We start from the raw sequence: 12,513 nt of genomic DNA on the forward strand, positions 1-12,513 counted from the left end.
TACTAACCTGTAAACAAAGCTCCTTATTAATTGTGAACAGGGTGAGGTTTTCCTACCTAGTGATTTTCAGTCCATGGTTTGTGGACATGAACACTTCAACAAAATGAGATTAGGAAATGTAATTTCATTGGCATTATACAGCATTCAGCACATAGAAATTTTCTTAAGCAGCTTGTAAATCCCCTAGCAATTGCTTGGAGGTCCTCAAATGAAGGCTATTGCTGTATATTCATACTTGCATATTTCACACGTATTCTATAATGTGGAGACAGCTATTAGTGTGCAACCATGAGGTTTGTCACAGGATGGTCTTCAGTTGCAAGCAGTGCAGTAGATGCTTTTGTATGACATCTTTGTATGATATGCTTATCATCAGGGCTGTGGTTATTATGTCTCTTCCTGTGTGAATGGTGCACATATAAATGCATTCAGTCCTGCTAGAAACTTGGGTGCAGCAGTAACGGGCCCTTTGCAAGTTGTGGAGATGGATGTAGTGATAACTCCTGGTGGGATAGATGCTTTTGTTGGAGTAGAAAAGCAGGCTGCTGTCAGAAGTGCTTTTCCCCTAAAGACTTGAAGAAGAAGCAGATAACTCCTCTTTAGTGCTGTCTATGAGCTATAAACATCTCCCACTTCTGACTAGTCACACTGGACAACAGTGATTTCCTGCTGCTGTTTTTCTTTATCTTCCCCACTTTGGACAAGGTAGGAGTTGATTCTTTGCCTCTTATATCTGCCTGAAATGTGAAACAGTTACCAGGTGTATCTGCCTTTTTCATATAGATTCCCTGCAGAACTGTTTCAAAGAGCTGGACATTTTAGCGAAGGAATGTGTTCCTTCCCTCAATAAAATATTTTTTGGTTTTACTTTCCATCATATAGAATTGTGTTTTCTCATGAAAACCAGGAGTTCTGAACAAAAAGAGGCATTCAAAAGTCCTTCAAATTTAAGACTTTTCTCACTCTTCAGTGTTTAGATCTGGCTGATACCGAGTATTTCTTAGTTTTTTAAAAACTGCGGGGGAAAACATCATATTAACAAACATACTGATAAGGCGACTAGAGAACTGAACTTCCTAGTTGTTTGACTTCAAAATATATTTTGTGCTTTATTCTTGATTGTATTTGACCACCTTTAATGCCCCACTTCAAAAGCAGTATTTCAGCTGAGGCGAGGACCCTCAGCACAGCCCTCTCCCAGAGGAGCTGCCGCTCAAGGCCAGGTTGGACATGGGGCAACCATGAAACCTTGGGTCTGGTGGCTGGGAGCATGGCTACAGTGTGATGAAAAGGTGTGAGTGTTGTCCTAAAAGTGGATTCATTACCCGGTGTGCAATAGACCAATCTCACAAGCTCAGGAGAGATATTGCTTTATTCTGCTCAGGGTGCTCAGTGGACTTTCCACAAGTCAAGCACACCAGATTAATCAGGTGTCTCTTTTATACAGTAACAATTGCATCTAATTTACTAAACTACTCCTACCTAATATATATTCAAACTATCTAATGCTTCTGCATAGGATTACATAACCATGACACATCAGATGCCTCTTCCGCATGAGCAGGTGTCTCGGGTGGTCTTCAGTGGTCATTTGAGGAGGTGTCTCCTCCTTATTTTGACACCTAAGTCACTCTGCATCGGGTCAGTGGTTCATTTTCCTGCCAAGAGTGTTGCACCATCAATCGGGAGGAATAGAAAGGATCAGAACTGGTGCACCATTTAACAAGATTAATAGAATGAGTCAGAATTGGTGTGTCATTAAACAAGATGAATAGAAAGATCAGAATGATCCTGGCTACTTCTCTAGGTATTACAGAACTTTCTAACCTACCACAGGATTTCTTCTATCTCTGATATCATGAGGAGTGGGGTCGGGTCCACTGTCGTGGGAGCTGTACCAAGGTTCAAGCACTGGTTCCTCACCCGAGCTGTGGGGCAGCCATGCCCGCGCGTGACCACATGTCTCTGATCCCAGCCCTTCCCTGGACATCTTGGCGTGAGCTGCCTCACCACCGTGGACTTTCATGGCCACCCTGGCCTGCCCTGGCTATGGCCACCCTGCCTGCCCTGCTCTCCTTGCCGTGCCCCTGCCAGTGAGGACGCTGCTCCTGCCGGCACGGTGCAACCTCAGCTCCTGCTGCCCTGGAGCTGCCAGCCCTGCTGCACCCTCGCGGCTGACCCCAAATTCTTTCTCCCTTCCAAAATGTTTGTTTTTCAGTTGCTTTAAAATATAGTCCCCTCAGATTGGGGAAAAACCCAAACAAACAAAATTTCAAAAGTTAGGATTTTCTCTTATTGCAAATACTGAATTTTGTGCTCTAGCAAGTTTTCTGCTAGAGAAGGGAGACTGGATGTCTCAGCCCTTAAACAGAATTTGCTTTGCATTCACAGAAGGAATGTGCTACATACTTATGGATTTCCTTTCTTTATCCAGAAAACGCTGCACACCAGAAATTTTCTACTTAAGTATTTATTGCTAAGAAATTCTTTAGTTATGAATACAAAATGGTTTTGTTTGTAGCTTTCAGCAACAATTCCTTCAAAATCTCCCTTTCAGCGCAGGTATGTCCCAAACCTGTATTTTGCCCCAAAGCAAATTGTGTAGTTGTTGAAAATCTGAAAATTTCTGGACATTGTATTAACTACTTTCAAGTCCTTGTATCAGACGAACATGGAATTTCTTTTTCCCCATCTGTAAAATCACTACACCTTTTTAACCATTGCAAAAACATCTAAACAAGTGGTATTTGAAACTTTTATCATGGTATGTATATAGCACAGTCTGAAGATTAAGCCACAGCAGATGTCTTTTCCCTGGTCCTCAGAACTATAAACTCATTTATCAGTTTCTGGAACTGCTTTAACTGTTGCGCGGGAGAATGATGAGGCAGTAAAGCATGAGCACAGAGAGGCTTGCAGTCGTACCACGCTGCTCTTGCCATATTTGTGCAGAGGTGCAAAGAGCTAATCAGCAGGCAGGGAGGCAGGACCCACATTGCACCCCAGTCACAAAGGGAGTCTCTGGGAAATGAAATCAAGCCTGCTTTCTCTCAACAGTTCCACAGACAGTCTTTCAAGGTTCTTAGCCAGAGGCCTGCTTTGCTGAGGAAAAATTCTTTTCAGAAATTTACTAATGGGGCTTCCCTCATAGTGGAAAAAGCATAGACACTGAATGAATATATTTAATTTTCAAGTCTATAAAATAATTTGGCTGAGCATCAACATTTATTAGTTATTGTTAGCAATGTAAAACCACTGTTTATCTCTAATGTAAAATAAATAATTGTTTCACATAAAGTAATAATGTGAAATGCTTTCAGATGGCTAGAAGGAAAAACAGGATACTAACTTAATCCATTATTTTATGAGGTCACTAGCAAAAAAATGTAGTCTCAATAGAAGTTTTGGAAAAGATTCATTAGTACTTTAAAGAGATTTTTAGCATTTCTTATTTCTATTTAGACATGCTATCTTAACTGCAGTAATAAAAGGTTACACTAGCCTCCATTAAGGGTGTTATTGTTCACATATTCAAGAGCTAAAAACCAATATGCAAATGTAGGGACTAAGTAGTAATGAATGCTTTTTGTTAGCACTGTCTTACATAGAGATAATGGGATAAATAATCCATAATAAATACGTTCTGGCAGAGCAAGTCTTTGACAAGGAAATGCTTCTTCCTAAGGAAACTTGTTATATTTTTGCATACGTGCCAGTTTTGGCTGAAATAAAGTTAATTTTTTCCAATATAGCTTGTATGGGGCTATGTTTTGGATTTGTGCTGAAAACAGTGTTGATAATGCCGAGATGCTTTCATTACTGCTGAGCAGTGCTTACACAGAGTCCAGGCCTTTTCTGCTTCTTACCCCACCAGCGAGTAGGCTGGGGGGGCACAAGAAGTTGGGAGGGGACACAGCTGGGACAGCTGACCCCAGCTGACCACAGGGATATTCCAGACCATATGATGTCATGCTCAGCAATATAAAGCTGGGGGAAGAAGGAGGAAGCCGGGGGGGACACAATCAGATTGATGGCATTTGTCTTCCCAAGTAACCATTACGTGTGATGGAGCCCTGCTTTCCTGGAGATGGCTGAACACCTGCCTGGAAGTGGTGGATGAATTCCTTGTTCTGTTTTTCTTGTGTGTGTGGTTTTTGCGTTACTTATTAAACTGTCTTTATCTCAACCCACAACTTTTCTCACTTTTACTTTTCTGATTCTCTCCCCCATCCTGACATGGAGGGGAGTAAGCGAGCGGCTATGTGGTGCTTAGTTGCTGGCTGGGGTTAAACCACAACAGCATAGCAAGTAGATTTTGGAGGAAATGGTTCACATTGCCTTTGAAATATGTTTCTCCCGAAGATACTGGCCACAGTTTTAATTCAAACTTTTCAGCTGACACTGGATATTGCTTTGTGTAAAATGATTAAGAATCTCAAAATTAACTCAGAGCTGTAGGCAGCTTCAAACATAGAAACCTCAGGGATGCAAACCTCTCAGGGGCAGAAACTAGACTTACTTCCATCATTGTGTTGAACTTTCAGTAAAGCATGGAGTGAAGTTTTCCAAAATTTTCCATGGTGGAAAACTGCGTTTTTGTGCATAAATACACAAGCCAAGAATGGAACTTGTTGGCAAGAACAGTTTGATGCAGTGGCCATGTCTGGTTTGACATCATAGCCTGATATCCCAGGAGGGACTGAGAGGTCTTTCTGGAGTGTTCTTCGCTATTGGCTCCCAGGATCTGTTTGTGGAAGATAAGCATCATCACTTCCGTCCATTATTTTTACTCTTGCTAGGAATAAACTCAGAACAGCAGACTGTGTAAACAGACTGCCCCATCAATAAGAAGAAAATGGTCATACACTCCTGGAAAAAGTGTGCTTCTGTTTGTTAAAACTTTGGAGCCCATATAAATAGAAAAATCACAATTTTCTTCCATCTTTTTTTTTTTTTTTTTTTTTTTTAAGCTAGGTCTGTTTTCCTCCCTCTTCCCACTGAGGAGATCATTTTTTTTTTTTTTTTTTTTTTTTTTTAATGTCTTTTTTTCTTTTCTCTTTTTTTTTTTTTTTTTTTGGTTTGGTTTGGGTTTTTTTCCCCCTCCAGTCTAGAAAACTTGTTCCAGTCTGCAGTAATGCTAGTTTCCACTTCATCTCTTTTCACCTGGTTTCAAAGTCTGCCTTTACCCTTAGTACAGTATGTGGAATAAACCTCTGTGCCTTCAGCTTAGACAAGCAGGAAGCAACACTCTCTCTTTTCCCATTAAAGGAAATTTTCTCCTTAATTGTCTTCTATCTGGATTCAGTCAGGTCTTTCCCCCTCTGCAAGACTCCTTTCTTTTGTTAGCACATCACTGATTTCAGCCTTAGTGGGCTCAATAATTTCTTGCACTGAAGTCATGTCCAGAGTCATGAAGGAACTGTATCAAGTTTATTAGGTTCTTCTGATTAAGATACCATCTGCAAATCTCCTCTAGGATAGCTTTCTCTTGCAAAAGGCATACAATAGCAATACTTCAGAGCACAATGTCAAAGCCTGAAAGATTTAACTGGAAACAAAACAACAGCAACAAAACCCACTGAGAATGGAATAAGCCTCAGACTGTGTCTTCAGTGCGCTGGAAAAACATGAGTAGCAACCTCAAAGTAATTTTGGTTAGGAGACTAAACCTTATTTCAGTTTGCCAAGTTCTGTTTGCAATACAAGACGTTTCAACCATCTTACTGAGACCATATATTCATGATTGCGTATATGCAAAGAGGTATTGAAGGGTGTTTGTGAGTCTAACAGGTACTGTGTGAATTTAACCAGTTTAAGAGTATGCATGAGGTGCACATGGGTGTGTATTCTAAATAATAGACACTGGTATCAAGAAATTCTGTATTTGTTAACACCATGTATTAGTAAATCTGAATACAAAACTGTGAAAGGGCTTTGGAAAGGTAAAAAAGTGCCCTCCTAATTTCAAGGCTTACTTTGTGAAGCAAATCACAGGAGACCTGATTTCAATTTATCTCTTAGAAGCACAAAGAAATTAAAGCATTGGTGTATAATGCTTTGCAAACTGGCCAGGTAGTACAATGATGAGCACTGGAATAAATCAAATTAATTACATATTTTCCAAACAATGTGGTGTTTGGCAAAATGAATTTTGCTGCCTAGAAATATTGCCTTGTCTTGTATTCAGTTATGAATGCTAGAGGTTCCTACTGGGTAGTAAGGATCTGAGGTAAGACTATAGGTTATGCCCTCACAGCATTGTCCAATTAACCACTGGGGCTTTTTGCCTCTTCGCTGGTGAGAAGGATTTACTCTCTATTCTGTTCCTTGTCCACCTTGTAGCTGTGAAAGGTAAGAAAAAATTTTACTGTTTCCGGCTGGAAAATCTCCCAAATTCATCTCACTCCTTAAAGATAAGAAGAAGCTGAAATCTATATGTGATTTAGTAGGTCACCAGGGTCAGTGAAACACCAGATATGCAGACCCGTTGGGCAGAGCCGAGCTTATCTCTTCTGTAACACCTGAGTCTGATGAATAAGGAATCTCAGGTTCACATGAAAGTCAAATAAAACTGGCATTCCTGAAATTGCAGTGATGCAACAGCTGCTAATCCAATAAGTATATAAACTTTCTGTATCTTTGAAAAGAGGCTTAAACAACAGCCTCCTATGTTTCCTATTTCTAATCAGTTCTCTTGCTTCTACTTGAAGAACATGTTAGCATTGTCTTACACATTAAGAATGTCTGGTAATGCCGGGAAACCTGAACTCCTCTCCAATCTAGAACTCATAAATGTGGCTGGATACATTAATGATGATAATCATATCACTGGAAATTATTGCCAGGCCAGCAGGGGTTAAGGTGTTGAAGGGAGTAACCAATCAGTTAGTCATTACTCGTTCTAAATTTGTAAGGCATAGATGACTTTTCAGTATGAATGTGAACAATGACAAAGAAATAGTGTAAACATTAACTATTAAATTATGATGAAGAAATAGTGTAAAGATGAATTATTAAATTATTGAAAAGATTAACAGATATTAGCTGCATTTCACTTGGGCATATGTAAGTGAATTTTTCTAACAAGGAAAAATAAAACTTGTAGCTGAAGATCAGTCAAGATGAGGGCCTTGCTCATGACACTCTCTACTAGTTTACTAGAAATATAAGCTCTTCCCCAAAGATGTTATATCACAGTCTTATGCCTGCATCCTTCAATCTAACCTTAATAATGAGCCTGCATGGAGCTGTACTGACTTTAGGAGTTCAAATGTACAAAGATTAGATTTGAACCTTTGCAACTTCTAAAACTTATGTGTAGCATTTTTTTTCTTTCAACAACATTTTTACTTAAATTGCATACACAATTTTTTTTTTAAAAAAAAGTTTATTCTGATCAATAATTTGAGCCAGTGTACTTAGTGGTGTTCCACAAGTGGTGTTCCCCAGGGCTCGGTGTTGGGCCCTGTTCTGTTTAATATCTTTATCAATGATTTGGATGAGGGGATTGAGTGCACCCTCAGCAAGTTTGCAGACGACACCAAGTTGGGAGGCAGGGTCGATCTGCTTGAGGGTGGGGAGGCTCTACAGAGAGATCTGGACAGGCTGGATCGATGGGCTGAGGCCAATCGTATGAAGTGCTGGGTCCTGCACTTGGGCCACAGCAACCCCATGCAGCGCTGCAGGCTTGGGGAGGAGTGGCTGGAGAGCTGCCTGGTGGAAAAGGACCTGGGGAGTGTTGGTTGACAGATGGCTGAATATGAGCCAGCAGTGTGCCCAGGTGGCCAAGAAGGCCAACAGCATCCTGGCCTGTATCAGAGATAGTGTGGTCAGCAGGAGCAGGGAGGTGGTTGTTCCCCTGTACTGGGCACTGGTGAGGCCGCACCTCGAGTACTGTGTTCAGTTTTGGGCCCCTCACTACAGGAAAGACATGGAGTTGCTGGAGGGTGTCCAGAGGAGGGCAACCAAGTTGGTGAGGGGCCTGGAGCACAAGTCTTATGAGGAGCGGCTGAGGGAACTGGGGCTGTTTAGTCTAGAGAAGAGGAGACTGAGGGGAGACCTTATCACTCTCTACAGCTACCTGAAAGGGGGTTGTAGTGAGGTGGGTGCTGGTCTCTTCTATCAAGTAACTAGTGATAGGAAGAGAGGAAATGGCCTTAAGTTGCGGCAAGAGAGATTTAGGTTAGATATTAGGAAAAATTTCTTTACGGAGAGGGTTGTCAGACATTGGAATAGACTGCCCAGGGAAATGGTTGAGTCACCATCCCTGGAAGTATTCAAAAAGCGAGTGGACGGGGTACTCCAGAACATGGTTTAGTGGGCATGGTTGATGGTTGGACTCGATGATCTTGAAGGTCTTTTCCAACCTAAATGGTTCTATGATTCTATGATTCTATGATTAGGAATCAATTACATTGAAATTGAATAGAAGTGAATGAAATTCTTATAGCTTCTTATCACTCTTTAAAAAAAAAATTATGAAAGGGAGATGATAAGAACTATGACTGAAGTAAAAGAAATCAATAATTAGTAATCTAATCATATTTGTTGCTATTTCAGTCACAAGATATCTTACCCACACTCACATTTAGTCATGTAGGCAATTAATATACATAACACGTGCACAGCCTTGACACTTTGTAGGAAAGGATCTGCCAGTAGATTGGTGTTTTCATTCTGTCTTGTGTAAAAAGAAATGCCTGTTTAAGGATGGCATTAATGCAGTACTTGTACTGATACCGCCAACTAATTTTGACAACAGGTCTTTTTGATTGATTAAAAATGACAGCTTGACACAAAGGATATACTATTGTAGACTTTTCTTTCTTGCTGTGGGACAGCTCCATTTGGTATTTCAGAATTTATTTTTACATTCATCCTTTTTTTTTAATGTAGGTTAATGATTGTGGAAGACACAGTCAAGTATGTGAGGAAAATGGAAGTGGTAACAGAATTTATCTTTACCCTGAGATTGTGTAGGACGCTGGTAGCACAAGGTAGAATATTAGCATGCAACAGTTAAAACTCTTTACTTTTATGCTATCTCCCAAGAATATTTGAAACACAGATTTTACTTCCAGTTTTCTTTTTTTCTAAGCTAAACCTATTTACCTAGTGAAATACTGCAAAAGGAAATCTTTAATTTAGGGAATGACTGATTATAAGAATAAGCGAGATGTCATTAAGCATGATTATTTAATTCAGCAGTAGAAGTTTAATAATGGAAGTGTTTTATTTAGTTTCTCCACTGTAGAACCTCCCTCAGAACTTGTGTGAAGTAACCCAAGAGAATAAACATCAGTGAACCCTGAGATCAGTCTGTCTAGACTCTGCCATTTTTGCACTTCAGAGGATCTGAACCAAGTAATTAAACAAGTTAGAGCAGAAATCAAATCTTACCAGTCCAACAATCAACAGATCCTTATGGAGCTGTAAAATGCCTTTTTGTTGTACTTGGGTGTGTACGTATTTGAATAGTCACAAAGTCCAGTAAATGGCTCAGTTCTATCACAGTCTTTTGAAGGGTGAAAAGGGTTGTAACATTGTTGAACACATAAATTACACAGTATGATCATTAACATTTATATCATACTTTTCACTCAAAGCTTTTAAGTATTCTTCAAAAACTATGGAAGTTTCGTTGAGTATGTGTATGGAGGGGTTAAAAGATGGAATTTTGGTCCGTGGATGAACACTGGGTAAGAAGTAGATAGCTGAAAAGCGCAGTCAGCACAGGAAACAGATAGTTTATTGTCTATTGTTTGAAATGCTGACCACAGGAATAAGGAAGTTGAGCGATGTTAGGGGAGGATGTACAATAATGGAGGAATACAAGGAACAGTACATAATTTTACTTACCTTACAAAAATCCTGTTATCGGCTAGAGCATGGTTGACGTGACTGATGGATTATGGTAATATGCCGTGTGTACAAAGCCCATGAACCAATAGAGGATGGCTATGGTGCATGCAGCGTGCCTGGCCAGTGGGTGCATGCGCCATAGGCTCCCTATGTTGCAACCGAGGCGTGTTTCGGCACCTGTTGGCCACAAGTGTTGACACCCATTCCTCCACAAATGTATAAATACTGGGGTTTCCTGAAGAGCAGTGGGCTGGTGTATGACAAACTCACTGTTGCCTCCGTAGGGATGCCCACGTAAAGCTGGCACCTACGGACTGCTGGGCTGAGTTCGCGGCACAAGATGACACAAGAATATACGGATGATCCATCTTCATCACAGTCCTTGGGTAGGATTGTTAATTGCTTTGCAAAATACCCTTGGTGTAATGCATATCTGTAGTTAATAAAATGCTTGCTTTTTTCCCTTGTAGTCAGTGTATGTGTGCTTATCTTCTCCGGAATCCTCGAAAACCCTCTAAAACAGAGTACCACTGCTAGTAAGCATCTCTTAAGAAGGCTTTTAAAAACTCAGTGATATAATGTACTGACCTTTAATTAAAGATATCTTCTCAGACACAATTATGACACTATTAAGGAAAGAATTAAACTCCATGTGCATTGTAGCTACATGCTATAATGATGAAATACACAAATACAGACTGACAGACCAAATCCACTAAAGATTTTTCCAACAGTAATATTATCTAGCATTTTTAAATATCACTCTTCACATTTGCATATTTTTCACTTCAAATTTTCATTTTAATATCATTTATGTCCTCTAACATAATTACAGATCTCAGGATGTTTTCCCTGGGCTGGACTAAAGTTCCACTTAGTCCATCATCTTGTTAGGACACCAGCAACAGGTGACTAGGAGACAATTTATTAGCAGGGCAAGTAAACAGTTTTCCTTGGACAATGTGATGAGCCATTTATTTCATGTTCTGTGAATCCACTCTAGTTCAGTGCACCATCTTTCTGCTCTTACTGGTATGCAGTTCTTTGGTGGCCAAATTTTGCTATTTCACAGAAAGCAAACTTTTCTTTTATTTTCTTCAATTAGCTTTCAAACAATCAAACCACAAACAGAGTTTTACTAACAGCATGATGGGAACAAAATCTAGAAGTTTCTTAACTATTTTGTACAAATATTAAGATTTTGGCTTTTATCATTGAACATAGTGAGCCAAGTATTTTTATATCATGTGACAAGCCAAGCTTATTCACTTATTAAAAAAGTGTATTTCTCTATACAATGCCTTTCAACTGCTCTGTTCTTTTACTTTTAGATAAGGTTGCTCATTATTTTGTGCTTGACAGAATTTCTGGACAATTTCTGGATTGTTAAAATTCAGCAATCTAACTTCAGAAACCTTTGCAAAGATTTATGAGGAAACCATGTTGCTCATGTCAAACTGATGGGACATTTTCTAAATGACTATATTCATCTAATTGTCAAATGCTGATGAACTATAACACTGACATGGCTTACCAGACAAAACTATATCATATCATAGTTTAGAAAGTCACATTTAAAATTCTTTGTCCTCATAATTGGTGGTCCTGCATTTGTAACTGTCATGTTGCTTCTGCTAATGCCTTTTTAATGATTTTAATCAAAATCATAGTTTTCCCTTTCTTTTTATTTTCTTGCCTGTTATTAAGCTTGAAGTTTGCCTCAGCATCAGCAGTAATGTCAGCAGAAGTTTAAGAACTGAGGTGTGAATTACTTGTCTTTTCATATATAGCAGAAACTGTAGAGAAGGAAAAATGTGCTGGGATGGACTTTAAATATTTTAATTTAAAGTTTCACCTTTAGCTTAATTTCATTAGACAACAGTCTAACGTGGCTCAGTAAGAATACTGTTACAAAATTGTTTGGAAATTGGAGAAAGGTTCGGTGATGTTTTATGGAAAATCCAATGAAAAATGGAAAGAAAAATAACCAAAATTTTCTTCTGATGATCTACTAGTGGCTTAAGTTAATTGCCTCAGTCTGATAAATATTTCACATCAGTCAATGATTTAAAGCATGTCCTAGTTTTGTCTCTGATCACTTCTTTAATATGGTTTAAATTTTTTTCTGTCTGTGATTTGAGGTGAATTACATAATGGGCCCTGTCTGTTTCTGTTCACGCCAAGTTACTAAGGAAAACCAAAGCTGTACCAAGATAGCCTAGGAAGATGACCCCATTCATTACATCTTAGAAAGTCACCATAGCAGTACATCTGGAAACCCTGACAAATACTTTGACTCAGGTATTGAACACCTAATGAAATGTAAAGCAACTTGTCTTAAGAAAATGACACATGGATTAATAACACAATTAGCTCCTACTGCCTCCCAAGACTGAGTGCATATACTAGCAGACCTCTTCCTGAAGGCAAAATAATAACATTATTATAGCTGTGATGTTCTAAAAAAAAATAAAAGAGACCGAACATGAGAAAGATGTTGTTTCTTCCTGTAGAAATTGGCTGCAGGTATTTACAATTCCTCCATTCCAGGACTGAGACAAGCTCAGCTGATTCAGTTTTGGATTATGGCATATGCTAAATCAGGAGGATCAAAACTCAGTTTGCATTTGACATTCCTTCGCTTCAACAGGA

The sequence above is a fragment of the Aquila chrysaetos genome, chromosome Z (assembly GCF_900496995.4).
Source record: "Aquila chrysaetos chrysaetos chromosome Z, bAquChr1.4, whole genome shotgun sequence".
Taxonomy (NCBI): Eukaryota; Metazoa; Chordata; class Aves; order Accipitriformes; family Accipitridae; genus Aquila; species Aquila chrysaetos.